This window comes from Cynocephalus volans, chromosome 13, assembly GCF_027409185.1.
Source record: "Cynocephalus volans isolate mCynVol1 chromosome 13, mCynVol1.pri, whole genome shotgun sequence".
Taxonomy (NCBI): domain Eukaryota; kingdom Metazoa; phylum Chordata; class Mammalia; order Dermoptera; family Cynocephalidae; genus Cynocephalus; species Cynocephalus volans.
Genome location: NC_084472.1, coordinates 57,708,450 through 57,729,163, shown reverse-complemented (window position 1 = coordinate 57,729,163; position 20,714 = coordinate 57,708,450). Strand labels below are relative to the sequence as shown.

Sequence of the window (20,714 nt, the reverse complement as noted above, 5' to 3'; positions counted from 1 at the left end):
TGGGATTTTTCCCGAGTTCCTGATTTACAACGACCACTTTTAAAGGCCTAGAAACGCTGAGGTGAGAGTGAATGACTGATTATCCTAAAGTTCTGTTTTCACTGGAGTCTTTCTGGACGGCTGCTGATCCGGTCCCATTTAAAGCATTTGGTGGCATGAACTCACTCGGTTTCTGCCCACATCACTGCATTCCTGGGATGCCGTTCACAGGCCTTAGCAAGATCATCTGACAGCCGCCTGTGAGGTCAACGAACTTTATACATAATTAAACAGGCCCAGTTAGGAGAACTCATTTCTTTCTCCCCGAGAGGTGGAGGAAGACTACAGGTTCTGGTGCCCTCCATTACCAGATGAGCGTTCTGTCGGGTAATGGGGCAAGTTTCACATGATTTAATGCTGAACCGAATACGAAAGTGATTGCGTCCTGTGCTGGGCCTCACAGAACAGTCACCACCCACACTGTTTATTCAGACTGGGATCGTGGCCATTTGGGGTTTAAGCCAGAAAAGGGGGGGGGGGGAAGAGTCCAACCCTGGAATGAACGCTTTTGAAACTCTGTATTCTCGATGAAATGCTGCCAAGGATTTTTTCTTTTTTTAAATCTATTTAAAATCAATTACTGGGATCGTATTTTCATTTACAATGGATTGTTAGCAACAGCTAATTTTCAGCTTTCATCCAGATTTGGGGTTGAGGCTTCCATGTACGGGAATTGGAGTCATCGGTCTGGGTATCTGATGCCACCACCCAACTATGTGTGGGTAATTGGGCACCTCTGACCTCTGACCAGCTTTCCATAAAATGACAAGGAAAGGTGTGAGGAGGCGAGGGATTGAAGGAAAACAAGCCTGCGAGACTGCAGTAAGTGCGCGTCACAGGGGGAAGAGAACACAGCAGAGGCCCCGAGGATGTCCTGAAGGGTAAGAGACAGCAGGAGGCAGAATCCCAGGCCCGGGAGGAGGGTCGGTAAAACGCCTCCTCCGTCTCTAGTCAGGACTGCAAAAAATCATCTCAGACGTGTAAGATTGTCCCGCAGTTTTTAAAGAGCTGTCCAGGAGATTCCGGAACCTCCCTTGGTTACCCACCCTACTATTTAGCAATCTCTATAGCCAGGAAATGCTTTCTTATTTTCAGCCAGAAATGTGCATGTGGTGCTGCTTCAGGGATAACTTCAGGGGATAACTCCCACCTCCCCACAGCATGTTTGCTCCTGAGATGGCTGGAGAATATTCCTTGCTTCTACTTTAAAGCTGCAATCACTTGGACCTCCATACGGAAGAGTCCCCGGGCCACAGGAGAGGGAAGGCGGCGGGGGTGGGGTTGGGGGCTGGCAGGGTGGCATTTATGGAGATTAGCAGATACCAGGTAAGGTTGCTAGGCATTTCATGTATGTTACCACAGGGGGAAAGGACATCGCTGTGACATGTCCAGGAGTGAGCCTCAAAACCCTGCTCAAATGTTAAATGCAGAAGCTCCTGTTTCAGATTTTAAACGAAAAGAAAAAAAATCCTGAAAAACAGGAGAGTGTAGAATTCACTGGCCCTGAGATGGTAGTCTGCCTTCTCAGTTTTAAATAAGAGCTCAAAACCAGCGAGGAGGGTTAAGGGACCAGTCCCAGCCAGGATCTCAGGTCTAATGCCCCCAAACGCAGCGCCCTGTCCTTAACTTGGATAGTGTGCTCTGAAGACTGAATGGTGCTGGAACCGAGACCGCTTTTCTCACTTCCTCTGGCCCCTTCCTCCTCCTCAGCAGATGCAGAGAATGGCCAGACCCCCACCAGTGAATCACAGATTCACTGAAAAGCTGTCAGATGACCCGAGCAGCCTGGCTTCTTCCCTTTTTTTATCAAGTTATGTCATTGCCCTTCCTTGGGCTGGGGTTTGTTCCAGAGGGGAAGAGGTTGTCTTCTCCTTCACCCGACTGCCCTAGGTTTCGTCAAGCTCCAGTTCCCTGTGTTAAGTAAATGACTGAATGAGTAGAGTGGACATCTGCATGTGACCAGTAGGGCTTTGAGCCCTGTGACAATAAACCGTGGGCCCACTGTGCCTGCTCCCTGTCCCTCTGCTTCATCATCTGTCACATGATAATCTTAACACTGCCCTACCTACTTTAGGGGGTTCTTGAAAACACATGAGAGTATTTGTTGACATCTTCTAGGTGTTTTTTGCTATGAATTATTTCAAGCAACAGGAAACATAGAGAATAGTGAACGCATGTGCGTCCACCACTGCTTTGTGATATCATTATCTCTATTTGCTTCAGATCTTTCCACCGAGCTTTCTTCTGTAAAAAAAGGGAAACACACTTTCCAATTCCTGTCCCCTTCTTCCCAGAGCTTCACAGGAATCAATTAAATGTGGTGCTCATTACCACCTTGCATGATTTCATCTTTTGCCCATGTGTATCCATAAACAATATGTATATTGTGAAAGGTCTTTAAATTTTCTCTAAATGATGTCATGGGATTTGTGTTCTACATTCTATTTGTAAGATTTGTCTGTTGTGAAACATGGACCTCTGTCCATGTTCCATATTGTATCATTTTCTATTGTGTGAAGGGCATAACAGTAATTTCTAACTTTTAGAATGTCTTTTTGAAGGACATTGTAGTATCCTTAGATTAGAGACAGTGCTACAACATGTACATATTCTTTGTACACCATGTGTGGTCATTTCTCTTGGGCATGTAGCCAGTAGCAAAGTGATAAAGTTAGCACATCTTCAACTTTCCTGCATGTCACCAAATTGCTCTCCTTAGTGAAAGTAGCAATTCACCTTTCCACCGGTGGGGCTTGATAATCCACGTTGCTCCATTCCTATTCTCTCCAATACTTGTTCTAGTCGTATTTTCAAATTTTTTCTTTTGCCAATCTGATAGTCATTTAGGGTTTAGATTATAATATATCCTGATTACCAGTGAGGTTGAGCATCTTTTGTTTGTTTACTGAACAGTCAGGATTCCTCCTCCATGACTTATCTCTTTTTATCCTTTGCCCATTTTTCTTTTGGTTCATTTGTTTCCTTATTGGTTTATTGGAGTCTGTAATGTATGCTTGATGCCAGTCTCTTGTCCATTATGTGCATGGCACTTATCTTTTCCTGGTTTTGTAATCTTTGTTGATGGTGGCGTGTGAAGAGTTTTTCATTCTTCATTTTGTTTTATTCTCATAACAAGTCTGTGAGCTACATACTATCTCTCCAGTTTTACAGATGAAGATATTGCATCTTAGAAAGTGTAAGTAAATTGACTAAGGACTCAGAGCTGGTAAGTAGTGGGGCTGGGGATCAAGTCCGGATCGAATTCCAGAGCCCATGCTCTTAACTGCTATGCTCTCTGAGACATAAGCACTATAACTATCCCCATTTTACAGGTGGGCACAATGAGACCCAATTTTTTCTTTTTCTGCTTTATAGTTTATACGTTTGTGCCATTCCCTAGCCTGAAATCATAAAAATAATGTCTAAAAACATTTTTTAGTGTTTTAAAGTTAACTGTATTTCTCTTGGAATTCCTTTTGGGATTTAGTATGAGTTAGAGATGTTTTTTCCCCATATGGATAACAATCGTCCCAGAACCACCTATTAAATAGTTCAGTATTTCCCATTGTTTTGTAATGTTACCTTTGTTACATACCAAGTTCCCATACACTGGAGGGCTCGCTCTATTTCATTGGTTGAGTTATCTATACCTGCACTGGTACTATAGTGTCTTAGTTATACAGCTTTTGTATATATCAATGTCTTGATGTCCAGTAGAGCAAGACCCCATCTTATTCTTTTTCAAAATTATCTTGGCTGTTTTTGACCTTATTCTTCTATATGAATTTTAAAATCAGCTAAAAGTGTCCATGAAAAAACTTTCTGGGATTTTAATATGAATTTCATTCAATTTATATATTAACTTAATAGCAATTGATGTTGTTGGATCTTCTCACCCCTGAGCATGAAATATATGTGTTTATTTAGGTCTTATCTTATGACTTTAAGTGAAGTTTTACAGTTTTAAAAATACATCTTACACCTCTTTCTTTAGATTTACTACTAGGTACTTCACAGTTTATTGCTATTGCTAATGGGATCTTCCAAAAATTACATTTTCTAATTGGTTGTTGCTGATGTATAGGGATACCATGGATGTTTATGTATTAATCTTGTTTCCAGCATCATTGCCAAACTTTCTTATTACTTGTAATTGTTCATAGTTTTTCTATGTAGACAATCTTATAATCTGCAGATAATGTCACCTTTTTCTCTTCATTTCTAATCCTTATTCTCTGACTCCTTTCTCTTGTTTTTTTGCATCAGCTAGATATCCCACACAATAATGAATGAAGTGATGAGAGAGAAGGCATATTTGTATAGTTCCTGACTTAAAGGAAATATTCCGAAGTATACTGTAGATTCTTAGGAGAAACTACTTCTTGGTAAAAACTTCCTCTCTTGCTGGTTGGCTGGGCATTTTATTGTATTTTTAAATTGTGAATGCAGGTTAAGTTTTATTAAATCCTTTTTCTGAATCTAATAAATGATTATATGGTTTTTCCTTCCTAATCTGTCAATATGGTGAATTATGTTAAGATTTTCTAATGTCAAATCTTCCTTGAGCTTCTGGGTTGAACCCTACTGAATTATCTTTCATATACACACCGCATATATTAATTATGTGATAAATATGATATTTATGATATGTGTATCTATCACATCAAATATATATACTAAAGACACACTGTACATTTATGCACACACTACACTGCTGGAATGTTTGCTAATACAGTCGGCCCTCTGCTGTATTAGTAGATTCAACCAACTGTGGATTAAGAAAAATTTTTTTTAATTATAAAAAATAACAGTACAATAAAAAAAAGCAGATTAAAGAACCAATATAGTATAACAACTATTTACATAGCATTTACATTGTATTAGGTATTTTAAGTAATGTAGAGATGATTTAAACTATATAGGAGGATGTGTATAGGTTATATGCAAATACTATGCCGTTTATTTATTTATTTATTTAATTTTTTTATTTTTATTTTTATTTTTTTAAAGATGACCAGTAAGGGGATCTTAACCCTTGGCTTGATGTTGTCAGCACCATGCTCAGCCATTGAGGTGACCGGCCATCCCTATATAGGATCCAAACCCGTGGCCTTGGTGTTATCAGTACCACACTCTCCCAAGTGAGCCAAGGGCCGACCCTAAAATACTATGCCATTTATATAAGGGACTTGGGTATCCATGGATTTTGGTATTCATGGGAGGTACTGGAACCAATCCCCCATGGATACTGAGAGACTAATGTATTTAGGATTTTTGCACTGATATTTTTAACTGAGATTGCCCCATTGCTTTTCTTTTATGTTCTGTTTTAGTCTATTTCTAAAATCTAGGTTTAGACTGAACTCATAAAAATACACTCAGGAGCTTTTGTTCTTTTTCTATTTTTTGTGTGTCAGTTTTGGTAACATATTTTTCCAAGAGATTTTCCATTTCATCTGGTTTTAGATTTATTGCTTTAAGGTAGAGAATAGGATTCTCATACTTCAAAATCTTTACTATATTTAGTTCTGGCCTCTTTTCCTGCCTATAGTGTTTATTTGTGCCTTCTTTCTTTTTTCTTGTTCGATCTTGTTAAATATTTACCTATTTTATTCATGTTTTTAAAGAATCACCCTTTGTTTTGTTTCTACTCTCTATTATTTCTTTGTTTCTATTTTATTATTTGTTGAGTTTATTATTGCCTTACTACTACTTTATCTTTATTCATGTGGGGGAAAAAATGTTCTTTTATTGTTTTTGAATTTACTTTGTTCCTCTTCCTCTAACTTCTTATTTTCTGATATTGCATTTAATGCTGAACATTTTCTTCTACTGAAATCTAGGGCTTCAACTAATGTTCAATTCTAAATGTTTTTTACTTTCATTTTTATTTCATATTAATAATTTAGCAGTATGTTTCTGAAATTTCAAAATGTTCTTGGGTTTGGGGGTTGTGGTTTTCTTATTGATTTCAGATTTTATCGTATTTTGGTTAAGAATGTGGTCTGTATGATAGCTCTTTTTTGAAATTTGTTGAACCTTGTTCTGTGGCCTAGAACCTGGTCACTTTGTATAAACATTTCATGTGCATTCTCTATTTATGGGTGCAGAGTTCTCTTTCCATTTCCATTAGACGAAGCTTGTAATATTCTTTATTTAAATTTTCTATTTTTTTTGACTTGGTCTACTGATTTCATAGAAATGTGTGCTAAAATCTTCCACTATAATCTTGAATTTGTTACCTTCTAATAGTTAAATCGATTTTTGGTTTATAACATATTTGACACCATATTGTGAGGAAAACAAAAGAATTCTGGCAAATGTATCTTCTTATCATTAACTAATAATCCTCTTTATCCCCAAAATGCTTTAGGCTGTAAAGTCTATTTTATAAGATTAATTCATTTATTCATTCACTGATTGAATTAAAGCAAACGTTATTGAAGACATTGTAGAGAGTGTTCTAAACACAGGAGATTCAATAGTGAACAAAATGAGAAAGTATCTACTTGCTTAGATCTGACAGATCTTATATTTTATTTGGAGATCACAGACAATAAAGAAAAAAATGTAAAATTGGTTAGGTGGTATAGTGCTATAAAGAAAAACAAAGCAGGGTAAGGTGGAGAGAGTTATTATGCTGAGAGATGTTGTTATATTATATAAAGTCATCATGGGGCAGATCCTGGACTAGATGACATAAACAGAGGCCTGAAGGAAGTGAGCCACCTGATGTTAATGTTACTGTCATGGACTTCCCCAAGTTCATATGTAAAACTTCTAACCATCGATGCGAGGGTGTTTGGAGATGAGGCCTTTGGGAGGTAATCAGGGTTAGATAATGTCATAGGGTGGGGCCCTCAGTTAGTTGCCTTTTAAGAAAAGGAAGAGAGAGTTATCTCTCCCCACGTGCACCTGAAGAAAGACCACGTGAAGACAGTGAGAAGGCGGACATCTGCAAGCCAACAAGAGAACCCTCACCAGAAACCACATCTGCCGGCACCTTGATCTTGGACTTCCCAGTCACCAGAATTGTGAGAAATAAATTTCTGTTGTGTAAGCCACCCAGTCTGTGTTAGTTTGGTCTGGAGCCTGAGCTGATCAGTACACTTCTATATTCAGGTTCTTCTGGGTCTTTCCCCAGAGTGTTGCTTTCTTCCCCTTACATTTATCCTTGTTGTGACATTGTGTTTTATGCTTCTTTCTTGTAAACAGTTGGAGTTTGAAAAATCCAATCTGAGGATTTTAACAGGTTAGGTTAAGCCATTTACATTTATTATGAGTACTCATATGTATGTGTGTGTGTGTGTGTGTGTGTATATATATATATATTTTTTTTTTGTCTTTTTGTGACCAGTAAGGGGATAGCAACCCTTGGCTTGGTGTCGCCCGCACCACGCTCAGCCAGTGAGCACACCGGCCATTCCTATATAGGATCCAAACCTGCAGCGGGAGCGCCAGTGCGCTCCCAAGCGCTGCATTCTCCCGAGTGTGCCACGGGGCCGGCCCATATATTTGGAATTCACTAAGAATTCAGATGTTTTCTACATAACATGCTTCTTCTTGTTTTTTCTTATTTTTCTGTCTTCTATTAAATTATTTGAGTTTTCTTTATGCTGTGTACTATTGATTTGTAGTGTATATGCTTTGTCTTATTATTTTAGTTATTACCCTTAAACCTTAAGAATTATATCTGAATTAACAAAGCCTAAAATTAAGGTTTATCAGTATCTCTAATCACTTCCCAAACAATACAATGCAGATTCCTTGGAATACTTTAACCCAGATTTTCTCCTTCTCATATTCCATGATATGAGACTGTTGAGTATTTTGTTACCATCTATTATTTATTTCTATCTTCTACTTATTTCTATTTTGTCCCCATTCATTTTATTTGCATTGTGGTATCGAATCCAAAACCAGACTGCCTTGATTTGAATTTCACCTCTACCACTTACTAGCTGAGTGACTTTTAGACTAATAGAAAATCTTCTTTGTGCCCCAGTTTCCTTATCTGTAAAATACAGATAATAGTAGTATCTACCTCATAGGGTAGCCATGGAGTCTATATGAATTAATAATTATAAATCACTTAGAATAGTGGCTGATATGCAGTAATACACAGAGTAAACCCTCAATAAATGTTACTGATGTTGCTTCTTGGATTCTGTCCCTCTTTTCCTTCTTATTGAAGTACATCCTTGAGTAGGTATTTCATCAAGGATTTGGGAATGTTAAACTATCTCAGTGTATTAATCTGTTTCTGTTGCTTATAACAAAATACTTAAAAATGTGGAAGTGGCTTTGGAACTAGGTTTTGAGGAGAGGCTGGAGAAATTTGGAGGAACAGCCTAGAAAAGCCCTAGATACTTGTGAAAGTTTAGAAGACAAGAAAACCAGGGAAAGTTTGGAACATTTTAGAGACTGCTTAAATGGTCGTCATGGGCATGGTTCTGAGGGTTTTTGAAAAAGAGAGTGAATGAGGAGGTTAGTCTCTGTTCTCTCTGCTCTGCCATTTTGCAATGTGACACCCTGCCGTCACTGAAGTCACCATCAAAGAAAGCTTTCACCAGATGTGTTCTCTGGACTTTGGACTTCCCAGCCTTTGAAACTGTAAGCAATAAATTTCATTTTCCTTATAAATCACCCAGTTCTGTATATTTTGTAATAAGCAACAGAAATGGACTAATACACTCAGTCTCTGACTGAAGGTATCTTTAACTCTCACTCTTAATATTTTTTCTAGGGTATAGAATTCTGCATAGTTATTTTCCTTCAGCATTTGAAAGTGTTATTTTATTGCCTTTTGATGTCTATATTTGACAAGGTGTAGTCTGCTTCAGTCTGTCATTCATCTAGAGGTATTTTTTTTTTCTGTCTAATTGCTTTAAAGTTTTGTTTTGTCTTTGATGATCTGCAGTTTCGCCACAGTCCTGCTTGGGATTCAGTATGCCTGTTGACTGTAAGGATTCCCAACATTTATCAGTTCTGAAAAATTCTGTCCTAATCTCTAAATATTGTCTCTTCTCTTCATATATCTTTCTGAGCCGTCTGTTATATGTATATTGCACCTTGTTATTCTCTTCTTCATGTCTGTTAACCTGTTTTTCAGATTTCTCACGTCTCTAATTTTCTGTGTTCTAATTTTTTTCTTAATCTCCCCCTATCCTTCTCATTCCCATTCCTCCAAGGCAACCAGTGTTAACATTTGGTATGCATCTTTTCACATGTTTCTCCAAGCTCATTAAACACACCCACATGTGCATTTCTATAAATTAGAGTGTTTTGTTGTTGTTTGCAAAAAAAAAAAAAAAAGAAATCAATCATACTGAATGCATTTCTTTACAACTCATTTTTCTCTCTTAGTAGACCACATTAAGAGTATCCTTTCAGATAAGTGGATACAAACAACTCATTTTTTAAAAAGCTAAGTAAATTCCATAGTATGGCTATATACTACAATTTATTCAACCATCCTACTATTGATGAGCATTCAGGTTGATTTCAGTCTATGTCACCATACACTTTGTATCTAAAAACATCCTTGTGCATATCTACTTGAGTGGTAGTTCCTTAATTTCTAAGGAAGTCAGTTCTATCCTACCCTACTTCCCATATTTTACCCGTATCTTCTGGAATATATACATTGCCACACTCTAAATAATGGGTATACTGTTATCTTTTGTCTTACCAATTTTATTTATATTTTAACCTTCTATTATAGTAAGTAAAGATTTAGCTCCCTTACGTGACCACGTCCACTGCTTCCCTCCCTCTTTCCTCCAATATAGTTATGTTACAATTTGGGGGTAAATCAGTCATCAGTATTTTCACTATAAATAGCATTACCAGCTGAACCTTTTATTTTTATGACTGAAATTAATATCTGTCTTGTTTTTTTCATTTCTTTAGTGTTCTTTGTACCTGCTGTACATTTTTCCTATATCTTCTATAGTCTTACGGTAAACTTTTCTACAAGGCTGAGCACATCCATAATCTGTTAATTCTACTTCTTTTCTTAGTGATATCTCTCCTGGAAACTTCCATTTTCCTTCTATCTGGACTTCTTTCTAGGCCTACTACACAGCTGTCACCCTGGAATTTGTCTTCCCTGTTACTCCAGAAATTTCCTTATCCTTTTTTCTGAGTTAGACCCCCTTTTCTGAGTTACTCCATTTTTCGGGGAGCACACTGTCCAGCAGCCTATCAGAATTAAAACCGAGTGCAGCAGTGACAGCCCTCAGTGTTTCTTTCTTGGTTCACTGGCTGGGTCTGGATGACTGCTGTCCGTGCTCAGAGCCCGCTGTCGTCTGGGGTCTCACTTCAGTACCATTATCCCTCTGCTTTAGTCCTGTGTTGGATCTCATAAAATTCCCTTTTTTCACTCTTATTTTTGTGGCTTCCAGCTTGCAGTAGCCAAGTGAAAATGGATTTATGAGAGACACATTCACACTTTGAGTGTCTGAAAATGTCTTCATTCTATCTTTGCATTTAATGGCTTGCTCGTCTTCTTGTGCAAGAAAATCTAGGTCAAAAATCAGTTCTCTTCAGGACTTTGAAGACATTGCTCTATTGTGTGCTATCTCCCAGTGTTGCTGTTAGATTAAAATTGTTCTGATTTTTGATGCTTCATATCTGACCTTTGCTTTCTTTCTCCCTAAAACTTGTAGAATCTTTCCTTTTCTCCTGGATTCTAAATTTCTCAATGATTGTCCTAATTTGTGTGTGTTTTCTTTCTTTTTTTTTTTCGTGGCCGGCACTCAGCCAGTGAGTGCACAGGTCATTCCTATTAGGATCCGAACCCGCGGCGGGAGCGTCGCCGCGCTCCCAGCGCAGCACTCTACCGAATGCGCCACGGGCTCGGCCCTGTGTGTGTTTTCATCTATTGTGCTGAGCAATCACTGTGTTCTTTCAATCCGTCAAAATTTGCTTCTCTCCGTAAGCTCTAGTCTTTCTTTCCAGAACTTCTATTATTTGGGTGTTGTACTTCCTGGACCAGTCTTCAAATTTTCTCATATTTCTTCTCCTGTTTTCCATCTCTTTTTCTTTTGGCACTCTTTTCAGACTGTTTCTTTAACTTCAATTTGCAACCCATCTATTGGGTTTTCATTTCTGTCATTGTTTTAAATTCCCTCTTTTCTTCTAGAAATAGGGGATTTTTTTTGTTGGTTCTTTTGTTTGTTTGTTTTTAAGTATTCTGTTCCGTTTTCAGAATGTGTGACATTGTCTTGCTTTCTGAAATTTTATTTTTCTCTTTTGAAATTTTCTTCTCCCTCTGTGGTCTCTGTTTCCTCCCTGTTACCTTTTTCAAACTGTCTGTTTGAAATTCTGTCTTTCATGTAAAGGCTTTCCTTGCATGTCTGGCAATCTTGGCTCTCTGATCATACTTAAGAACAAAGAACTGTGAGGGGCTTGTCCATTTGGGGCATCACTGTGGATTAATATGTTGATGCTATTTGTTGGGGGAAGTTCTAATGTCAGCCCCTGAACTTTCCTAATGGTGAATCCAGGGATGGTCAGATTCTCCAGGGAATATTCTTCCAAACACCCACCTGCACAGTGAAGACCTACCTTTCCCAGTACTGGGCGCTGAGATGAGGAACAAGACTGGGGGTTCAGCCTTCAGTATGCATATTTTCTATTTTATCTGATGTATGACTTCTCTCAATCCAGGAATCCTCTCTCCAGAGACCAAATCTCTGGTATCACCATAGAGCAGAGGAGGAGAGGAAGAGGAGATCTAGGGATCTAGGGATCTATGGATCTAACTGGCACTTAAACAGCTTTCATCCCATTCTTATTTTAGTGACTCCTCCCTTCACCCCAGTCTGCAGTTCCAGAGGTAGCTGGTGCTATCTGGTCCTGAGCCTTTTGAATATCTGCTGGATGTTTCTAACTTTCCCTACTCCTAGCTTAAGGATTCAGCTTCCTTTAATCTGCCTGTTCTATTACCACTTGTCCAAAATCATCTTTCTATTATCCCCTCACCTGTTCTCCTTGAGCTTGTGGGTTTATATCTTTTAAAAGGTCAGTTTCCCTAGTTTTAGTGAAGTTTCAGGTGAAACCAATATTAGATTTGGTGTGTTCATTCTCCATTTTTACTTGGAAGTCCTATGTTACATTTTGGTTTAATTTCCACAAATCTGTCCTCCAGTTCACTGATTGTCTATTTTGTGCTACTCTACTGTCTCACCTTTCCATTGAATTATTTCTGGAAGTTCTATTCTGTTCTTTTTCACATCTGCTTATTTTTTTTTCTTTTTTATTTAATCCTGTTTTTTTTCCATTATGGTGTTTATTTTTTCTTTTATCATTTTAACAATTTTATAGTCCATTTAAGATTGCTATATTTTTCCAGTTCCTAGGATTTAATTTTTAAAATTTTTCCCTCTATGACCATCCCTCATGGCAGTTTATTCCGTGTGTGTGTGTGTGTGTGTGTGTGTGTGTGTGTGTGTGTGTTAGCAAGTTCAATTTCACAGAGATTTCTTTTCTTTGGGAATATGTGAGTCCTGAGTTGTGAAATTGTCCCTACAAAGGAACCACATATTTGTCTTTTCTGAAGATCTAAGGACTTTCAGTGGTCCTGAAATTATGTTTATGTTAATTTCCTGTCATGGAATTCCCATACCCAGATACACAGGTAATGTAAGTTCTGATCCCACAACTAAATGTGGTTCATACTTAGAGTTTTGATTTCACAAAGGTGTCCTGAGCTCTGGATATAGGGGAAGTTTCTGCTCTTCATCACTGGGCCAGGGGGCAGGGTGTTTTGAGTCCCCTTTTCATGGATAAGGTGATTTTTTTGAGGCTTTGCAATTAATAAAGAGGCTTAATTCTGACCCCCCTGCCTCATGCAGGACCTAGGTTATGTCCCTGCATGGGCATTAGAATCTAATCACTGTCCCCAGATCCCCAAACATCTGTGTGGGTCTGAAACTCCCTTGGACACCATGGAGTCCACTTTTTGCTAAAGTTCTATCTTCATTTTCTGTCTTCATTTCTGCGGCCTATGCTTCCCTCCCTCCCTTTTTTCCTTCCTTCTTTCTTTTCTTCCTTCTTTCCTGTCCTTCCTTCCTTCTTCTTTTCCGAGCTCGCTTCTCTTTTATTTTCCTGAGAATTTTGCATCTTTGTAGGGTGAAGGGATCTGTAGTATCAACCCATCATTTGCCATTTTGCTGGAAATGAACACTCACATCTACTTTTGAGCTAAACCTAGAATATTCTAAATAAAACCTGGAATTGATTGGAAAGGGTCATGGATTACCAGACATCAAAAGGTTCTTCGATATCACTTCGTCCAATCCTAGCATTTTCTTTAGGGAAACTGAAGCTCGAAATTGATGAAGCTGCTTGCCCACAGACACATGGCCAGTTAGTGGGAAAGCTGGGGTAGAATTCAAAGGGTGGCCACTTTTTTCTCACCACATCACAAGGAGGAGCCTGACACCTACCACCTGCACTTGTGGGTTGTCAGGCACCTAGATTCGATGCCTGTTGAGACTTTAATCATTGTGATATTTTGGGAAAGGCACACAGGCCACTCATTTTTTTGTTTTTCTCCCCTGGAATATAGAGTTAATAATGCTTGTAGAGTCACTTAAATGGTTTATTCCTGTCCCAGTTGTGTTTGTTTTCTACTTTTGTTTTTTCGTAGAAAAATACCTTTTTCTCTCCTTTCTGCCTTTTTCTTCCTTTAAGACCTAGTTCAGGATCCTTCATCTCCTGGAAACTTTCCCTAAAGTCTGAAGCCCATAGAGTTTTTCTTTTTTACCTTCCCTACCTCCTTTTGAGATTGTCATATGAACTACGTAATTAGCACCATATGATGAATTTATCTGACCCCCTTCAGTTATTGCATGTGCATGTGCTTTATCCCCCCAACAAGATTGTAAGTGCTAGTTTGCAGGAACTGTAGCTTATATATCTTTACCATTTCCCAACATGTTTTTCTGTTGATTAGTCGGTAAAGAAACAACCTAAAGGAAATATGTTCTTTTAGACAGAGCCTGGACTTGGTATCAGGAAGCCTGGATTCTGCCCTTTTTCTCTGGTGTTCATGAGCAAACCATCACACCTTGGATGAAGAGACTGCTGATGTCTGACAGTAGCACTCATAGTGTGGTCGCATCATTTATTATTCAAATTGGGACAGTTTTGAGAGTGAAGGGAGGGCACTATTAATATTTTTTCAGCGACAACAGGTGTAAACTGGGACTTTCCCTGACAAGCTGGGACGTATGGTTACCTTATGTTATAGATCACCTTGAGCTTTTCAGAAAAAATTTGCACAGCTGCTTTCAAGATACCAGTCTTTCAAGCAAAAAATTATCATCCCTTACAAAAGTTTTCACCCACCAGCCTGACGTTACAGGTAATATAATTTTTAGTTTTTCCTGACATTCTTGTTTTCTCAACTATTTTCAGGGTTTTAAATGCTCATTATACCCAAAGTTAAAGCAGATTATAGACTTGAGGATTAGTGCTGCTGAGCGACGAATGCCTTCATTTTATCTGTATCAACCTCCTCTCTGTCCTGGAAGGAAAAAAAATAATCCCAGATTTCTAGAGTTCTGAGCCCTCTTCTCCTGGGTGCTTTTTGAAACACAGGGATCTTATCCTTACAGTGAGGAGGGAAAATCTGTGAGTGATTGATGATCCACAAGACTGGATTTTGTCTTCTTAATAATGGTGTGTTTGGTGGCTTAGCATAGTAAGGTGAGGTAGGTCCTTAAACACCATCTCTTCCTAGTTTACTTGCCTCTGCAACTCCTGCCAGAGTGCTCTGTACATAGTAGGCACTTCATAAATGTTCATTAACTTTAAATTCCAAGGCATACTTGGAAGACAATGATGGCTGGCATTCACTGTCACTGCTAGTGACTTCGTTTCTGCTTACATTTATGGAGTGCTACCATGGTCAAGACATGTTGCTGGATTGCAGGAAAAAAAAGAGACTCTCTCTGCCCTCCAGGATTTTGTGATCTAGAGACAGCATTAAGACTGTCAACAACTAAGGCTTAGAACATTCAGGAGAAAGAGCAATCAGTTTGGGGGGAGTTGGTTGGCATTTGAGCTAGGTATGAAAGGAGGACTTTTCTTCAGGACAGGTGAGTGGCCATTACACAGTGGGAATGGCATGAACAAAAACCCACAGGAGTAAAATTGTGTGGCATGTTTGAAGAATCAGAAGAAGTTCCATATGTTGGGAAGATATGATTTAATAGGTGGTGGGATGGGAAGGTAGAAGTTCTTTAATGTCAAGTTAAGGAACTTGGGCTATATTATGTAGACAATGGGAATCCCATAAGTTTTGGATGAGTTCCGAGATATCACGCAACTCGTGCTTTAGAACAATAACCTGGTTGCAGGGAGACCAGTTATGAAGAGAGTTTAGTGTTCAGGAGGAATATAAAGGCAGGGGGTGAATAAAAAGGAGGAGCCAGATGTGAGATTCCAAAGTGGCAGTTGATTGGCTATAGGATGAGGTGGAGAGAAGAATCCCACATGTCACTGATGGACTGACCAGAAAGTGCTGAACAACTGTTTCAGTTGTTAATTCTTCGCCAAGAGAAATGTTCTTCAAATGAACACCTCTGATTTCAAAAACAATAAATAATTGTCAGCTTGTTTTTTGGACAGAAGTACCTTGGAATTTATCTTTTTCCTTCTGTGCATAAAGGTAAAGTAAAACTGACTTTTGTGCTCCTATGTTATCTTTTATAGTCTTCTATTATGATACTTAACCCAACAAAATGAAATTATGTGTTTATATGTTTCCCCGACTAGTATATGAATTCTTCCTGGATAAGGACCTGGTTTCATTCATCTTCACTTAGACTTTTTGAAATCGTAGCTTATGTTCAATAAATTTGGCTGAGTCAAAAAAAAAAAGAAAAAAGAAAGTGCTGAACAGATGGCAGTGCTGTGACATACGGAGAGGATCCGGATGTGATTGGCTGAAAATCCCATTTGTGGAGGGAGAAAATGAAATAGTATGCGAGGGAGCCTTGAACAGTGCTTCACATAAAGTAGGTGTTCAATAAAAAATAAATTGAAAGAAAGAGGAAAGGAAGAAAAGAAAGAAAGAAAAAAGAAGGGGAGAAAGGAGCTTTCCCCATTTCCCCACTGGGTTTCCCCAGGGGGAGATATTGAGGGTTTTAGAAGATCCAGTGGGAATTGTTCACAGGCTGTTCCTGTCAACAGACTTGCTAATGATGTCATGTTAAGTGAGTGTACAAACTAGGAGAGGACTGAGAAAGAAGGAACAATCAGAACTTGCTGGTGTCAGAGAGAGAAAAGGTGAGCTTGGAGCCACATCTGAAGGTTTGATGGAGGGGCCACACCAAGACCGTGGGAGTAGCAGTGGCGAAAGTCAGAAGGCAGAGCCAGCTGACATTGCAGGAACGTCGTGGGGACCCATGGGGTCATCTGGGGGAGGACGTCGCATACTTTCTGACCAGCCTATCCTGAAACTCTATCAGGAAAATCCTATCTCTCTAAGAAAACCAACCCAATTTGTCCTCATTTTTTTCTGACAACAGAGAATAATAGCAGAACAGCCTTCTTTGTACTTAGAAACCAAGTCACTTTCAATTTTTCTGATGAGCCACTTCAGGATGACCCTCCCTATATTCTTTTATTGGAAGTACTAGCCAGCACCTTGTCTTACAAAATGCCTTTTGGTTTCTTTGTCTCAGTGTTTGCTTATTTAGTAAACATTTTAGTTCTGTGATTATGTCTCATGAATTGTATTACTAAAATTGTTTTCCTTCAGTTATACCACATCTGCTTCAGGAATGCCAGAAAACATAAACATGGTTTATTTAGTAAACTGCCTCAGTTGGAGCATCTGAGAGAGAGAAGGCGTAAAATCTGGCGGTTGGCATGGCGTCTCGTCTTCAATCAGAGAACCCTGAAGCTGGGAGGTTCTTCAGAAGCCTTCCAGTGTCACTGTCTGCAGCTCGGTGTCACCATGCTCTCCCTGAATATTTCTAATGAAAGAGAGTTCTCAGAATGTGAAAACTTTTGGAGAAAGGCAAACCACAACTGAAGAGAAACAAATTAATATCTCCTAACACTGATCATGAACTTGTTATGTTGACTACAACGTAGAATGAATCAAGCCAGACGTTATCTTGGAATATTTTTATCTGATCTGCAAAATCCCAGTTGTGCGAGGCAATATTTCTCAATGATGCACATCTTTCCCATGTGGAGGAAAGAATTTTACAACATCTTATCACATAATTTCTGTCCATCTTCTATGGTTTTTTTTCCCACTTATTTTGTCTTTTCCTTTGGATATTTCACCTTTCCTTGATATGGGTTCCAAGATGTTGCTGTATTTACTGACTTACTATTTAAAGCGGGCCAATCTCTAAAACAATGATAATTCTCTGTAATTTTTTGATCAAATCATCTGATTTTAACATTTGGCTGAGTGTGTTGAGACTTAGCTGTTCTCCCTTGCAATGTTTCACTCTTCATCCCTTTATTTAGAAAATGTTTCGGGCCTACTATGTTCCTTTCATTTTCACTGTTTCTTCTTTATTTGGGGCCCTTATCAACTCACATTGATACCACTATTTCATAAATGTTTACCCACTCCCATTTAAAAAGCTTCACTGCATTGGTTTTTGCATAACACTTATGCTCTGATTACAAAAGCAAGATGTGTTTTTTATGGAAAATCTGAAAAATAGAGAAGAGCAAAAAGAAGGAAAAAACCACTCATAACCCACCACCAAAAAACCCCCCAAAACACAACCCTATTGTTACTGTGCTGATACCCATCCTACCAGCGGTTTTTCTCTTCTCTCTCCCTTGCACTTAGAACCTTCCCAGCTTCCCAGCCTGGTTCTAATTTGACTTTATAACGTCATCTTCCTGATCACTTCTGCTCTGGGTACCTATGTTCCCTTGCATAGCACTTTTCGTATTTCCCCCTGAATGATTTTTTTTTCTTATATAAGTGATACATGTGGTTGTAAATATTTCAAAAAATATTAAAAAGGATAAAGAAATAAAGTAAAAATTATCTTTAAAAATATCTCACCATCCTGAAATGAAAACCGCTTACATTTTGGAAACCATCCCATCATCTGTTTATACATGTGCACATAGGTCCACACACATATGATTTCTCCTAAGTGAGACTGTAGCACCCACATGGTTTTTATGGTTGATACTATCTTTCATTTTTCACTTCATTCTTTCTTTCCTCTCACTCCCTTCCCTCCCTCTACTCTAATCTCTCTCCCCCAGATTGCTAGTGTTAGCAACCTTATGTGTGTCCTTCCATGCCTTACTCCATGCTCATACAAATATACTAAACATTTTTAGTTAGATAGATAGTTAGATAGATAGATAGATAGATAGATAGATAGATAGATAGATAGATAGATAGACAGACAGACAGACAGACAGACAGGTATATAATCACACATATGTGTCATGATTTTGTCATCATTTTATAAAAACCAGATCACATCACATGTTCCTTTCTGCATCTTTCTTCTGTCTCACTTGGTGATAATATGTTGTTGATATCCCTCTATTTTTCTTTTTCATGACTGCATACTATTCCTTGGTTGACTGTAGCATGATTTATTGAACAGGTTTACTACAAACAATGTTGTAGTAAACATCCCTGTGCTAATATGGGCATGAGATGGCTTGATCAAGGACAATATGTATTTGTAAATTGGGATAGATATTTCTAGATTGGTTTCTAAATAGTATGGCAATTTATATTTTCACCAGCAGTGTATGCAAGTTCCTCTTTCTGCATCCTGACAGGGGGTGGTGCCTGCGCATTGTAGGAGAGGACAGGATGCCTTGTGCCTTTGAAATCCAGAACATGGAGACAAGTATGAAGACAAATAATCAGTCCATTGCAGTAACACATGTAAGATAACTCATTAAGAGATAATTATGCTTACTAGAGTTGGGTTCTGGGGAAGTATTGTTTATAGAAATGAGCCCTAGGACCTGAAGTGCTATTTTATTTTTAGGACTATTTTTTAATAACCCGTCATTATTCAGTTAGTGTGGCAGCTAGAAATTTCCCTCTTGGCTTTAATTTGCTTCTTGACATTTTTTGTCAAAAGCTCAGAAGGTAAAACACATCACACTTGACTTTTGAACGTGCAAGACCATCTTGAAAAAACGCAGATGGATGGATGGTCAAGGGGCGAGCCGACAGAGTTCCCATGAACATGGTTTGCATTTTAAACGCTTTAAAAATAACTGCATACGTGGTGTTAGAAGTCCCGAACAGGTGGAAGGGTTGGACCTTACAGGCTATCCTCTTCTGAGTTGTGCAGGGATGTTTGTGTCACCTCTTGTCCTCCTGTGATGGCAGCACGATCCCACTCCTTTCTCCTCGTTGCTGTGTGTCTTCCTTTCCATCCCGGACTGTCTGACACTTTCTGCGCCCATCCTTGCTGCCGATATCAGCCACCATTCATGCTGTCTTCATGCTTTCCCTCTCCCTTCCATTTCTCTCCCACCCTCAGCTGCCCTCTCGGGGGACTTGGCTTCACAGCCATCGCCTGCCATCGAGACTGCAGTTTGGGGCCAGCCAGCTCGCCTGTCCACATCATGTTGGCTGCAACCTCAAGGTCATTGGCCTGTCTTAGCTATTTTCATCCCTAATGTTTCTGTTGACAAGCTTTCTACCTGACAGAAATGCTTGTCCCAGCCCCCTTTTAATTTTTTTATCTGACACCATTTTGGGACCTTGAGGTCCCTGAGGGCCCAAGGCTTCCCTGTACTTTGAGGTAGGCCAAATAGATTCTGTCACTTAGGGAACTCTGACCAGCCTGTTCTGTGAAAGAATGTTGTGGGCAGTCAGTATCCCACCAAGTAAAGAACCTCTGCCTTGTAATGGGTCCCTAGAGCTGTAAGGAGAGCAAAGGGGGTAATCTGGGATGCTACTTCACCATGCTTCAGTATTTCTCAGTGTCAGGGAAGGTCACAAGTAGGATTCTGGCCTTAACTCCTTCATTCTGAACTTACTCACATTTGTGGGTGAGACAAAGCCTCAACTTCATTTTGGGAGAGAGAGAGAGAGAGAGAGGTTTAATGTGTACAACCCATCTGAACGCAGTAGCTCTGTGGTTTATCTTTTACTGAGAACTGCTTTTTTTTTCTTCCTTTTCTAAGAAAATGCTAGTTTCCTAAACTAAAATCTTTCTTGTGAGTTCATCAGCAGTGAGGGCTGTTGTGTGAGGCCCTGCTGGTGATGATAAGATCAAAAAATCACCCCCTTCAGGTAACTTTAACACAAATTATTTTGACTAAAAGAGTATTAACCACATGATGCTGATGTGATATTTGAATATTTGCCAGGAAATGCATGTAAGTGGTTGCGATTGGCTGCAAGTCTAAGAGATTTGCTTTGTTGTTTTTACAGTTTGTACATACATATTTATTTGAGACTCTGAAACCAACGTTTATAGTTTGGGGAGAGAAAGTACCATTTACAGCCAGCACAAATCTGTTTACCTCCTTTTCACTTTCACTCTTTGTAAGAATTCAGGTCCCTTCTAGCTTCAGCACTGAGCCCTAATCAAGAGCAATGCATAAATTAGGGGGCAGGTGTATTAGCAAATTTGGAATTTCTGTATGTTCTTTCTCTTGCATACTCCCTTCTTGCAATCCCTGCCCTA

At 38.9% G+C, this 20,714-nt stretch overlaps 1 protein-coding gene and 1 long non-coding RNA gene across 3 annotated transcripts in view; both read left to right on the top strand.

The window, feature by feature from the left end:
* BCL2 (BCL2 apoptosis regulator) overlaps window positions 1-20,714 on the top strand; it is a 174,748-nt gene that overhangs the window by 73,787 nt on the left and 80,247 nt on the right. The gene's annotated exons all lie outside the window — the stretch shown is intronic.
* Window positions 814-17,587, top strand: LOC134361791 (uncharacterized). The gene is made up of 3 exons (XR_010021480.1): window positions 814-920; window positions 14,042-14,413; window positions 16,817-17,587. It is a non-coding gene; the product is annotated as an uncharacterized LOC134361791 (long non-coding RNA).